The sequence below is a fragment of the Alosa sapidissima genome, chromosome 1 (assembly GCF_018492685.1).
Source record: "Alosa sapidissima isolate fAloSap1 chromosome 1, fAloSap1.pri, whole genome shotgun sequence".
In the NCBI taxonomy this organism is placed as follows: domain Eukaryota; kingdom Metazoa; phylum Chordata; class Actinopteri; order Clupeiformes; family Clupeidae; genus Alosa; species Alosa sapidissima.
The window spans coordinates 12,549,541-12,561,930 of NC_055957.1; the positions used below are offsets into that span (position 1 = coordinate 12,549,541).

General features: G+C 40.1%; 1 protein-coding gene across 3 annotated transcripts in view; it reads left to right on the plus strand.

Moving 5' to 3' along the window:
* asic1c (acid-sensing (proton-gated) ion channel 1c) overlaps positions 1-12,390 on the plus strand; it is a 138,860-nt gene that overhangs the window by 95,626 nt on the left and 30,844 nt on the right. The gene's annotated exons all lie outside the window — the stretch shown is intronic.

Here is a 12,390-nt window from a genome sequence, read left to right on the forward strand (position 1 = left end):
CTCTCTTAGCGTTGTTTGAGCTCAAGACGCTAGTCGCCGCCACTGTGCAGCAGTCTTTAGAAATCAGCGCAGCGCACTACAAGTCAAACTATGGTACAGTATATTGACAATGTTGTGGCTCAACGATGATTTTATGTTATGGACATTTTAAGACTAATAATAAAATATGTTTGCAATGGATATGTATGAAGTTTACTTCATTTGGTATCAGAACTATGGTGGTAATTAGCCTAGGCTATTTCGTAATGCCATTAAAGCAAATTGGCAATCACTTTTGATAATTAAAAGCTGGCAAAGAATTTGCCTCTAAATGGCTAAGATCTATAAATGGGTAAGCATGGGGGTGTAAGCGACCAACTATGGCAGCGATCCAACGTGTCCTTGTATTGAACCAAAGACGCCGCCGGCCGCGGAACCGTTTAGTCCATGTCGCTCCATAGCTCTTTTTTGGTGCTGTTGCACAAGTTATTCCGAAAGCTGGACAACAGTGTCACCTTATGCAAGCTCACCTCGTCCAGTAAAACTCCAAGTTCCTCTGACAAGAAGCTTGGTGCCCTTTTTTTACGTTGCTTCCCCACCATATACTTACTTACTTATATTCTGTAACTCTCTCTCAGTTCATTGTAGATAAGTTGCTTTTCATTGAAAACATTAACCAATGGCAATCAATACCGCATTAAAAAGAAGTAACTGCAGCTGCTTGCCAATCAATTCTAATTGTAATGTACCTTACCATTAATATAAAAGTGTATTACATAATTTGTATACAATCAATTCCTGAGCAATCGATGCCAACTAATTCAGCACCTTCACTTGGGGCAGCGCCTTTGTAACGTCGAACGTAAGAGGCAGCGTGTTAAGAAGCTTCCTAAGGGACACTTCGGGGAACACACTTAGGAAAATAAACAACTTTGGTAAGATGGTAGAAGATAATGCGCCAGACCACACCTTAGGTCGTTAATTGCCACACCCCTGAGCACCTTGTGTAATAAAAGAGAAGGGCATGGCAAAAAACTCGAGTGTACGATAGGAATACGCTTTGCGTCGGGATAATAATACACTTTGTGCTGGGTTTTGCATTGTGAAAATAGGGCCCTAAGACTTTAAAGGCTCAGGAAACCGACATTTCTGTATTATAACCAGGGTTCTAAATTAACTTTTTTGATCACCAGCCAATGTGGCTGGTAACTTTCTGAAGTTACCGGCCAATCAGAATTTCCACTAGCCAAATTTTGTTTTGCCTTCATGATTTCATTTTATACGTTTCCTATATTAAAAAGGAGATATCAATTAATTGCGTTAATATTTTGTAATGTGTTATGTATTTCAAAATGAATCGCTGCGATTAATGCGTTAATTTTGACAGCCCTACTTTTTATTTTACTTTACTACCTAACTCCCTCCTCTTTGTCTATGGTCCCTGCTCTGGCTCCGTTCGTTCTTCCTCCTTGTGTTTTCTAGTAGACGCTCCGTTCATTTCCATGGTCTCTCGCACTGGTTTCACTGCAAACTGCGCGCAACCAATGGGCATATGAAACGTCATCACGTAGTGACACAGTGTTCATGGGAAATGTAGGAAGTACTGCCAGGGGGATAGATGAACGAGAACAGAGCCTTATGTATCATGCGTGTAATGCCTCATGCATCACCGGCCAAACTGGCTAGTAAGGTTTTATTAAAGGTTGTATCAGCGATAGCGGGGATACGTCACTTCTGTTGATGTTCAAACAAAACAGAGAGCTAGCTTGCTAATCCCTCCCCCTCCCTCTTGTGCAATTAAAACTCTCCTAAACGCGCATCTCATCGGTTATTGGTTGAAACACTTTATTTTGCCTTTGAGTGGGTTGCCAACCCTTGTTGGTAGCAATTGTTTTTGTGTACAGATCTCAGAGCCTAGGCTGCCTACAGAGACACGTTTTTTTGACGGCCTGCTTATGGGGCAGACAGCTAGCGGATCGTTAGGAAAGATTACATGAATGTGATCATTTATGTTAGGGTCTTTTTGGGGCCTCCAATCGCTGATACAACCTTTAACACCCGCCAAAATGAATTTGAACCCGCATTTGGCCGGGTTGGCGGGTGTTAATTTAGAACCCTGATTATAACCGCTTTATTCTAATATTTTGAGATACTCGTTTTTGGTTTTCATGACCTGTAAGCCATAATCATCAAGATTACAACAAAAATGGCTTGATATATATCACTTTATATCTAATGAATCTAGAATATGATATTCTTTTCCATGATATTCTATTTTTTTGAGACCCACCTGTATGTTTATGTCTTACATCCACATTAGATAACTGTGACCCCAGTGTGCTGTATGTGTGCAATTTTAGACATTGAAAGTGATTTGTTACTAATGTGTGTGTGTGTGTACCAGAAGGGCAGAGAGAGAGAGTAAGTTGCAGAAAGATAATGAGAGGGAGAACTACAAAGTCCCCCACCCCCAGTCTCATCGCTTTCTTGTTCCAAAAATCTTATAGCACCCTGCGAAGAGAATGCCCTTCACCTTTCATTCACCCAGCCAATGGGATCATAGCATTTTAATTGGGTTCTCTGGTCTTTTGCTCAAGCCAACCAGAGTATTTTGGTGATGTAGAATCTCAGATAGGCCCAGTAATATGTCAAGATTGACTCCATAGGGAATACTCAGGTTTTTATCCCCTTCACTGTAAATTATATTATGTTAAAAAAATGGAGTTACCAAGGCTAAATAAAATGCAATCAAATACATTTAAGAAATAAAATAAATGGGAAGCCTACGGTAAATCAAGCTTTTGCACACAAACAGTCAGATAAGTGTGTGTGTGTGTGGGGGGGGGGGGGGGGGGGTTAACCTCATAATTCTCATCCTTACCCTGCAAATTGCGTTTTTAATTACAATTCCCAGCTATTCAGCAGCCCCTGAAATTAGATTTGGTTTGTGTGAGAGCAGCCCTTTGTTTGGTCCAAAACTGGTATAGGGAGGTGTGAGTGGGGTGGGGTATCGTTCTTCCTAATGAGCTGCTATTTTAATCTGTCCACTGTCAGTCCTTTGAATGGCCACCAGAGGGCCATGCAGCCAGATCCATTGTGATAAATGGTGATATAAACCATTCAGGGGCCCTAAATGGCTGGCAGAACTCGTCCTCCATGACTGTGTTTTAATAATTCAAGCAGAAATCGACCGATGCCATACAAAACAATGGTAATGAAAAATGGAATATTAAGCCAGTCATTTCCACAGCTCTGCAGAATCAGCCCATAGATTTGAGTCTGTGCAGTGCTACTGTAGATGAGGCAATTGCATACAAATGTAGACAAATTAATTTAATAACCTCTCTAATACATCATCGTCTCTGTATTGTTTACAGAGTGGTGTCATGCAAACAAGGAGCAAGTTCCGGGCCATTCAGAAGTGTAGTCAGCTTACTGAAGATCAATATTTGCAGTGTACGCATCTGTTTATTCTGAACTCAGATTTATCATTTTAGTCTCTCGTTTGTCAATAACTCCTCTTGTAATCACTGTGAGCATGTGCAGAGAAAAGAGCAAAATCTAAGCGTCTGGCCCACAGCATCTTCATCCAAAATACTGTATTATTATTTACTACTACAGTATGTAACCTATTAGTAGACTAAAGACTCTGACAGCCTAAGTGTGTCAGTGAGTGAGGTATTAACAGAAAGAACGTTTGGTATTGCATGTTTGCTGATGAGCCAAAGGAGGGATAAGGAGCAAGCCTGAAAACCTCATATTAACCTGAAAGCATGGCAGAGTAAATGCTGAGACCATAATGAACATCACATCAGCTGTTGAGTGAGAACACCTTCTGTTCTAGCGTAATTGTAGATGTTTTTCTCTTGGCATAATCATGGGAAATAGCATAGAGATAATGAATGTCTATTGATAACATATAAGCCATGAAAAATGATGATTGAGCAGCCCTGATTAGACTGTGTGTCTTTCTTGTTCAACTGGCTTTGTGAATGACAGTGGTTGTGATGTAGTCTCGTTGGGCTCTCAGTCTCCTGTGTCCTGTTGGAACAATATGTAATGTTTAGAGGAGTGAGTGTAGTGGAGAAGACCTGGGGCGAGACCTTGCTGACCAGATGGCGTTAACACCTCCTATCAGGTATAAACATGCTGCACTCGCTCCCAAAAACATGTTTGAAATGAGTCAAAGCAACGCACGCAGAAGGCGTGAAGTGAAGATTCAGCTCACACGTCTGTATGTGGAATGTGCTTTAATAGACCCTTTCAAGAGAGTTCCATTATCAGCATCATAGTTGGCCCCACAAGGCTTCCGTTTTAACATTCCATATGTTATCTTAATGCAGAGGAAGTATATTGGGAACCAAATAGAACGTTCAAGCATTGTTTTTGTTTTTATTGTTGAAAGGGTCTATAGGAAGTTCATGGAAAATGTAGGCAGACCTGAAAGCACAGTTGATGACATTATCTGTTTAATGTACCAAAGCTTAGGCAGTGGTGTAAGAGAGTAGATTTAATCCACAGTATTAAGTTGATTGTGCACTGTGCAAAAATCCTGCCTGAAAAAATGTTACCTATACTATTAGTAGTGGTAATAGTAGATTTACAATAGCACATCCTATCCTTTAAAAACAAATTTTATTTGGACAGTTCAGCAGTTATACAGTTGTCATCAACAGGACATAATCTTTGAAGCAATCTTTCAAGTTTTATAGATTTTGCTTTCTTCTTAAGTCTGGGGTATAAAACATCTTAATGGAACCTTTGGGTTACCAGTATTCTCATTTTGCTGTCACTACTGAGGTCAGGGCATGCAATCACTATTGCAGCAGCAATCTCCAGTATGTCCTAATAGATTAAGAGCTAATATTTTGATTAATTGGGTTTTGTTTTGACTTGACATGTTGGAGCATTTCATGGAATGTGCATAAACTGCGATTACTATGTAGTCTATGTACATATGTGTAACACGATTAGTAATGCTGTTAAGAAGACCTGCTAGCCACTTTAACTTCCCCAGCTTGACATGCCCTCTGACATGTTGTCCAAAGCATACTGTGGATAATGTATAGATAACACTAGAACAAACTCTCCATTGATTAAAAAAGCTGACCATGTCTTGTGATTTGTCAGGTATAATTCTTAGCTTGGTATAAATCATCCAAGTCTAACATGGTCACAGAGGTTGGAAAGGTTTGGATTTCCATACCTAATGAGGCCATTAGAATTCCTTCCAAGTGCAGTTCTTTAATGAGGCATGCTACGCAATGTTTTAGTATTCCTTGTGCACTCACCCATGGTATGCACCAGGAATGTTTGTGAAGGGAGAAGGAAAGAGTGTCCCCTGGTATTTTATTTTTGAATATGGCTGTTTGTTTTTCATGCCTAATCCAAACATCTTATAAATCATATTTAACATTTAACAATCTTCCCATTACTAATAGATAAAGATATTGTATATGACTGCTTCACTCTGTCATTACAGTTCTGTAACAATGATGCCTAAATCAAATAATTTACATCTGGCAATTCAAGCCAATTCATTATTTGTCCCAGATGGGTAATTTGTGTTGCAGCAAGCAAAGAAAACATACACCACATTAAATATACAACAACAGCAGAAGTACTGTACTTGTAGAATAAAAAAAATAAAAGATAAAAAAAAACTAGGGAGAGATTTATTGCTATGGCAGTCACCTCTTCTGTTGTCTGCATTTGGGGCTTGAATAAACTGAGGGAGGGAGGATTTTTTATATCTGTTCTTAAGGGCAATAGGTGAACTCAAGCATACGCCAGATGGTAACATCTTGTGCTCCATTCTATATTGTACATTGGGTAACATTTTACTTGAAGGTATCTACATAAGAGTGACATGACACTGTCATAAATATATGACACTGTCATGAACATATGACACTGTCATGACACATGAACTCTAACCCTAAACCTAACTTGTCATGACAAAAAACGAATGACACTTAATGACAGAAGCGTTATGTCATAAACGTTTGTGACTTGTTTTTAATGTTAATGACACGTTCATGACAGTGTCATGTCACTCTTATGTAGATACCTTCAAGTAAAGTGCAACCGTATATTAATAGATGTGCATGTGTCATATGTTTCATATAAAGAGATCGAAAGGGTCTTTAAGAGTGCCAGAGGGAGTAAGAAGAAGATAGCCTGTTGTAAAGATGTGAGGTAAGGGAGAGATGAAGAGAATCAGGCTAGACCGCACAATGCTGAAAGCCTCCACCTTGACAGGAGGGACGACCTGCTGGGCCACTTTTTATCCTCTTCTAATGAGCGCTAATGAGGCCCAGCTGCAGGCTCTAATCTCATTGGTACGGTGGGACAGGGTTTGGCACTGCCTGTCCCCCACGCGCACCCCACATGCCCACAATACTGTGGCTGCTGTCCGTGGTGCTGAACCCTCATTTGTCATGCTGCCTGGCTCTGGAGTGATAGCATGATCCTGATGCTTGTGGATCCATCTGGATTTTCTCTTTAGCTTCACATATAAAGCATGTATAGTACATTTATGTGTGTATTTCCCTTATGTCCTTGACCAGTGCCTATTAGCGTACATTGTCACACCACATAACAGTATGCATGTTATACCTTTAGTGATAATTTAATTATAGCATATACTGTTCTGATAGGATGATTGATATCAGTGTATGTGCTTAAGGTTCATCATTGTGTGTAATGCATATTTCACCATATCAAAGTTTACATTCAAATGATTGCATAGACGATATTGATTGCATACCTGCTAAAGGTTTTCTCACGGTTGTGTGATTTTCTTTTTCAAATCCTAGTTCAATTCTAGATCATTCACAATATCTGAGATTTTTTTGGAGCTTGTGTGGCACTATGTGAACTAAGGATTTCAACAGACTTCATTTCTACTCTTGAGAATCTGACTACAGTGTTTACTGTGACACATTGTAGAAGTGCCCTTGAACTGCTGTGCTTGTGTTTGTTTTCACATGAAGACTGATAAATGCTTCAGATGTGTCCTCAGAATTGCATATTGGATATTACTCTGAGGTGTCAAGTGCATCATATCATTAGAGTTCTGCGTTTACTTACTTCCAATGATTCATATAATGATGGACCCCGTTGTGCAATATACACTCACCTCAGGCATGTCACCTCAAAAAGCAGTAGTCATGCACAGGCTCTCATCTCTGGGGCTTAATATTGCTCATAATCCATTTTAATGTACTGCTTCAGAATATTGAGTCACTCATAACATGCACACCAGTATTGTGCCTAGAGGCTCTGAGAAACTTTAGCCTTCAACAGTTAGAAAGTTGACTAAATAATAGGTTTGTAGATTCAGACCACATAAAAAGGAATAAACAAAAGGGGAGGCAAAGATGCTTTGGTCTTTTTGACTGCTCCATAAGACCTGTGCCAAAGCTCAGTACCTGTAGCCTGGTAAACCAGACCCTGGAATCTTTCAGATTAAGGGTCTGGCCACGAGTAATGAAAATGGCCCAATTTGAGGGGCGGCACCAAGCATGCATTTGAAACTCTCACTGCACGCAGTTGGATAACACTACAACCAATCACAACAATTCATCAGTGTCAGTCATCAGTGTAGCTCGCCTTTGTCCCGCCTACACCGATTTGATTGGTCCCTCTCGCTCGAGAGATAGAAGAAATTTGGATCATTGCTCGTGGCCAGAGTATCTTGCGGGCACAATTCAAATTGTGCTCTCGCGAGAACTCTGGATTTCCAGGGTACAGTACCTGTACTATTCATCAAGTTCACTGCTCTATTAACCTACAACTGTTATGAACTTTTCTTTTATGGGTTGTCATGTGTCATTAACCTCATTGTTTTGCTAAATTCATGTTTTGCTAAGTAAATCCCCCGTGCAATGAGTGTCAACTTGCTGAGAACAAACTGTGTAGGCATTTAGTTATTTGCATGTTAACATATTTGGGCCTCTGGTTATATTTTCATCTTAGTGGCTCGTAGAGAGGGTGAGTGTAGCACAGCAGATTACTTTCTCTAGGGTCATATAGCTTGGAAACAAAACTGCTGGAAGGCATCCCCAGTGACGGTTTGCAAAGGGCTGCCAGCCTCACACTCGCTTGTTCATTTTCGTAAGGTAGGAGTCTGGTATCTGAAATTAGTCAAATTATTGTGATGAATAAATGTTCTATTAGTTAACCAAAAACACAAAATATGCAATAGGTCGCATTTTGGCAAGCTTGCACATGATACTTAATAGTTGAGGTGTCAGTATACAGTATGGCATTCAGAAGACTTAAATCCAGCCCATTCATTCATTCATTCATTCATTCATCATAATTTACAAAACGGGGTCAGATTGCACAAAAATAATTTAACTATAGAAATGACAGGTCTGATTTTGGCTCATCAAAATGAATGACATTCGTCCCCATGGTACACTTCACCAATGGGTGTTTGTGTCCTCAGGGTGGTTCATATCTATGCATGCCAGCGATACTCCCTATAGTGACAAATAACAGAATTAGTAATGACATCAGTATAAATGCATTGGTTTCATTTCCATTAGTGTTTATATTCCTCTCTCTGCTCATATAAAGGAAATAGCCTTATAAATGTAGTCTTAATTAAGGAGGTTGCCTAGCCTGACGTTGTCATACTCAAATTCTAGTCAGAATATGAGTCTGATACTGCTCCATTGGCACGTAATTATGGGGCGTGTTTCAACCGATACAGGGGGGAAATGCCTCTGCACTCAATTGGATAGACCTAACCAATCAGAGCAACAAAATAGCTTACCGTGAGGTGTAGGAAGAAAACACATGAACCATCCTTCTTCTCCTATATCCCCTCCGTTTTTAAAAATAATTCTGTTGAACAGTGATATGCTACAAACATGTTAAACAGCTGGGAAAGGCTGTCGCAAATCCCTCGAACAGGTGGTCAATCAGAGATTTCAAATGAACGAGGGAACATGTTGCAATGCAACAGCGCTGTTTTCCCTTGATGAAAGTGAAACCACCAGTTTTCCCACATCTCAACTTTGGCCAAAGTTTTCAGAAATAATCGTTTTCAGTGATACAAACTCATTAAACAATATGAATTTTCCATATGGGGTCTTAAAAGCCATGTATCCTTCTAGCCACAGCGTTTTGTTTCAAACATAAGCCTAATCTAAGCGTGCTCAGACGACGTGATAGACCAGGCGCTGTTGCTCACCTGTCCATCGTCGTAAAGCCTGATTTGATTGGTCCGCCCGATTTAGGGCGAGCATACTTCCACCACAATGGGACTAAGTTCGGAATGGCACCCAGGCTAGAGGTTGCCAGATTCAACATTGAAATGTGTCATTTCTGGCAGTAATACACTCTGCATACTTATACAGTATACTGCAAAGAATGATAAGACAAGGCTATTAGATTTTAAGCCTCGCCCAATCGATATAAAGCACTTTGGTCTGCATAAATCCCCCACAGATCATTGCCATGTCCACTAGACAGACTCCTAACAACTTTTAGTTGAAAGTAGTTGAAAGTAATTTTCTATGATTGGACAAGGGCGGCTAAGGTTGTTTTTTTTCTCTTATATATAAACAGCCCTTTCACTGGAGATATGGATATACAATAACATGCAATTACTGGTATGTGTATTAATTAGCATCTTTTGATTTTCTTTGTGAAGAAAAGCATTCCTTAAGTAACCCTGAGGATGTTTTGTTTTAATTAAGCAACATATTGCGATCTGGATGATGGAAGCTGTGACTATATGAATATCACTGTACTTGCCTTTGAAAGATGACGAGAGTGACTAAAGAAGGTAATTAAAAAACTCATGTGACTCCAAGCAATTTATGAACAGATCCTTTCATTAGAATGGTCCAGCGAAGTGTGAGAACTACTGTAATTGAAAGTCGAGATGGAGGAAGTGTCTGAGATTATAGACCATTTCATGCTGTTGGTCCATGTTTTCCTGGGAGATCAACAATTTGCATGGTCAAATCAGCTCACCCATATAGTAACACATCAACCTATGAAATGAGCCTGTTGCAAATGAAACATTCCTCAAATTACTCCAGTAACATTTATTTTAACATAGTTTAAGTTATCAGTAAAATATAGACTATTAATTAAATTATCAAATTGTCAGTATTAAGCTCACATGATATAGATAGATATATACTTTATTGATCCCCAGGGGAAATTCAAGGTCTCAGTAGCATACAGACATCACACACATATTCACTAACAGCAGAAAAAAGTAATTAAAAGTATATAAATAAAAAACACAACTAAGCAATAAGGACAGTAGAAGATAAAGTCAAAGTCAAGTCAAGTCGGCTTTTATTGTCAATTTCTTTACATGCACTGGTCATACAAAGAATTTAAATTTCGTTTCTTACTTTCCCATGCAGACATAGACATACTTTAAATACAGACATAGACATACTATAGATATAGCCATAGACAATAAACATTAAATTAAAGTGCAAGACTGAAATATAGAACATGTATGTATCAAAATAGAAATATAGGACATATATATATTAAAAAAAAAAAAATAGAGGTAGTTGTGTTGTATATTTATGTAGTCTTAACAGTTACATGAAGTTTAAACTTGTGCTTGTGTGACCTGTATATTTACATTGATATGCAGTATGCAGTAATTTCAAGTATATCAGGCTTGATGTGAAGCAGCAACACGTTAGGCTGCGCAGTCACAGTGCAGTTCCACAGGGCAGTGTTGGGGGGGGGGGGGGGGGATTAGGGTAGACAGGATCCTAGTTTCCTAGGTTCCTGGCTGGCTGGTGGGTGGGGGGCGCTGTCAGTGATGGGAGAGTGGGTAGAGTGTTCAGCATCCTGATTGCTTGGTGGATGAAGCTACTTGCCAGTCTGGTGGTGCGGGAGCGGAGGCTCCTGTACCGCTTTCCAGAGGGCAGGAGGCTGAACAGTTCGTGTGCAGGGTGGGTTGTATCCTTGACAATCATTAGTGCTTTGCGGGTGAGGCGGGTGGTGTAAATGTCCTGCAGGGAGGGGAGTGGTGCTCCAATGATCCTCTTAGCTGTGTTAACAGTGGGCTGGAGGGTCTTCCTGTTCTGATCTGTGCAGCTTCCGCCCCACACTGTGATGCTGCTGGAGACGATGCTCTCGATGGTCCCTCTATTGAATGTAGTCATGACGGGAGGCGTGGCACTTGCCTTCTTCAATTTGCGCAAGAAGTAGAGGCGCTGCTGGGCTTTCTTCGCCAGTGATGCTGTGTTGGTGGTCCAGGAGAGGTCGTCGCTGATGTGCACCCCCAGAAATTTTGTGCTGCTCACTCTCTCCACAGCATCTCCGTCGATGGACAGTGGTGGCAGTTGTTTGTGGCCTCTCTGAAAGTTGACAACAATCTCCTTGGTCTTGCTGACATTTAGCAGGAGGTTGTATATTTAGTATAAAGAATATACTAAATATACTAAAATACAAATTATACTAAATAACACTTAATCTAAATCAATTCTAAAAACAGTATCCACATAGTGGGTGATTAATCAATCAAGAGGCGCTTGCAATGACTGAGGCAGGGACTGAGCCTGTGATTCTCTGTGCATAGTAAGGTAAGGTAAGGTGCTCTGTGTGAGTGAGTGTCATGGTGATGGTGCAAATGAGTAAGTCCAACAGTGCAAGAATAAAGTCTATGGGGATCAATAAAGTATCTATCTATCTGTCTATCTGTACAATCAAAATTGATCGGCCAGCAGCTGCAGTTACTTCTGTTTAATGCGGTATTGATTGCCATTGGTTAATGTTTAAAAATCCACCTATCTACAATGAAGAGAGAGAGAGTTAGATAGCCTACAGAATACGGTGGGTAAGCAACGTAAAAAAAGGGCACCAAGCTTCTCGTCAGATGAACTTGAAGTTTTGCTGGACGAGGGGAGCTTGCACAAGATGACACTGTTTTCCAGCTTTCGGAATAACTTGTGCAACAGCAACAAAAAAGAGCTATGGAGCGACATGGACTACACGGCTCCACGGCCGACGCCGTCTTTGGTTCAATACAAGGACACGTTGGATCGCTGCCATAGTTGGTCGCTTACTGGACACCACCATGCTTACCCTTTATAGATAGCCATTTAGAGGCAAATTTTTTGCCAGCTTTTAATTATCAAAAGTGATTGCCAATTTGAACGCTTTAATGACATTACGAAATAGCCTAGGCTAATTACCACCATATTAGTTCTGATAACAAATAAAGTAGCCTAAACTTCATAAATAGGCCTGTATCCATTGCAAACATATTTTATTATTAGTCTTAAAATGTCCATAACATAAAATCATCGTTGAGCCACAACATTGTCAACATAACCTACTGTAGCCTACCATAGTTTGACTTGCTGCACAGTGGCGGCTACTAGCGTCTTGAGCTCAAACAACTCTAAGAGAGAG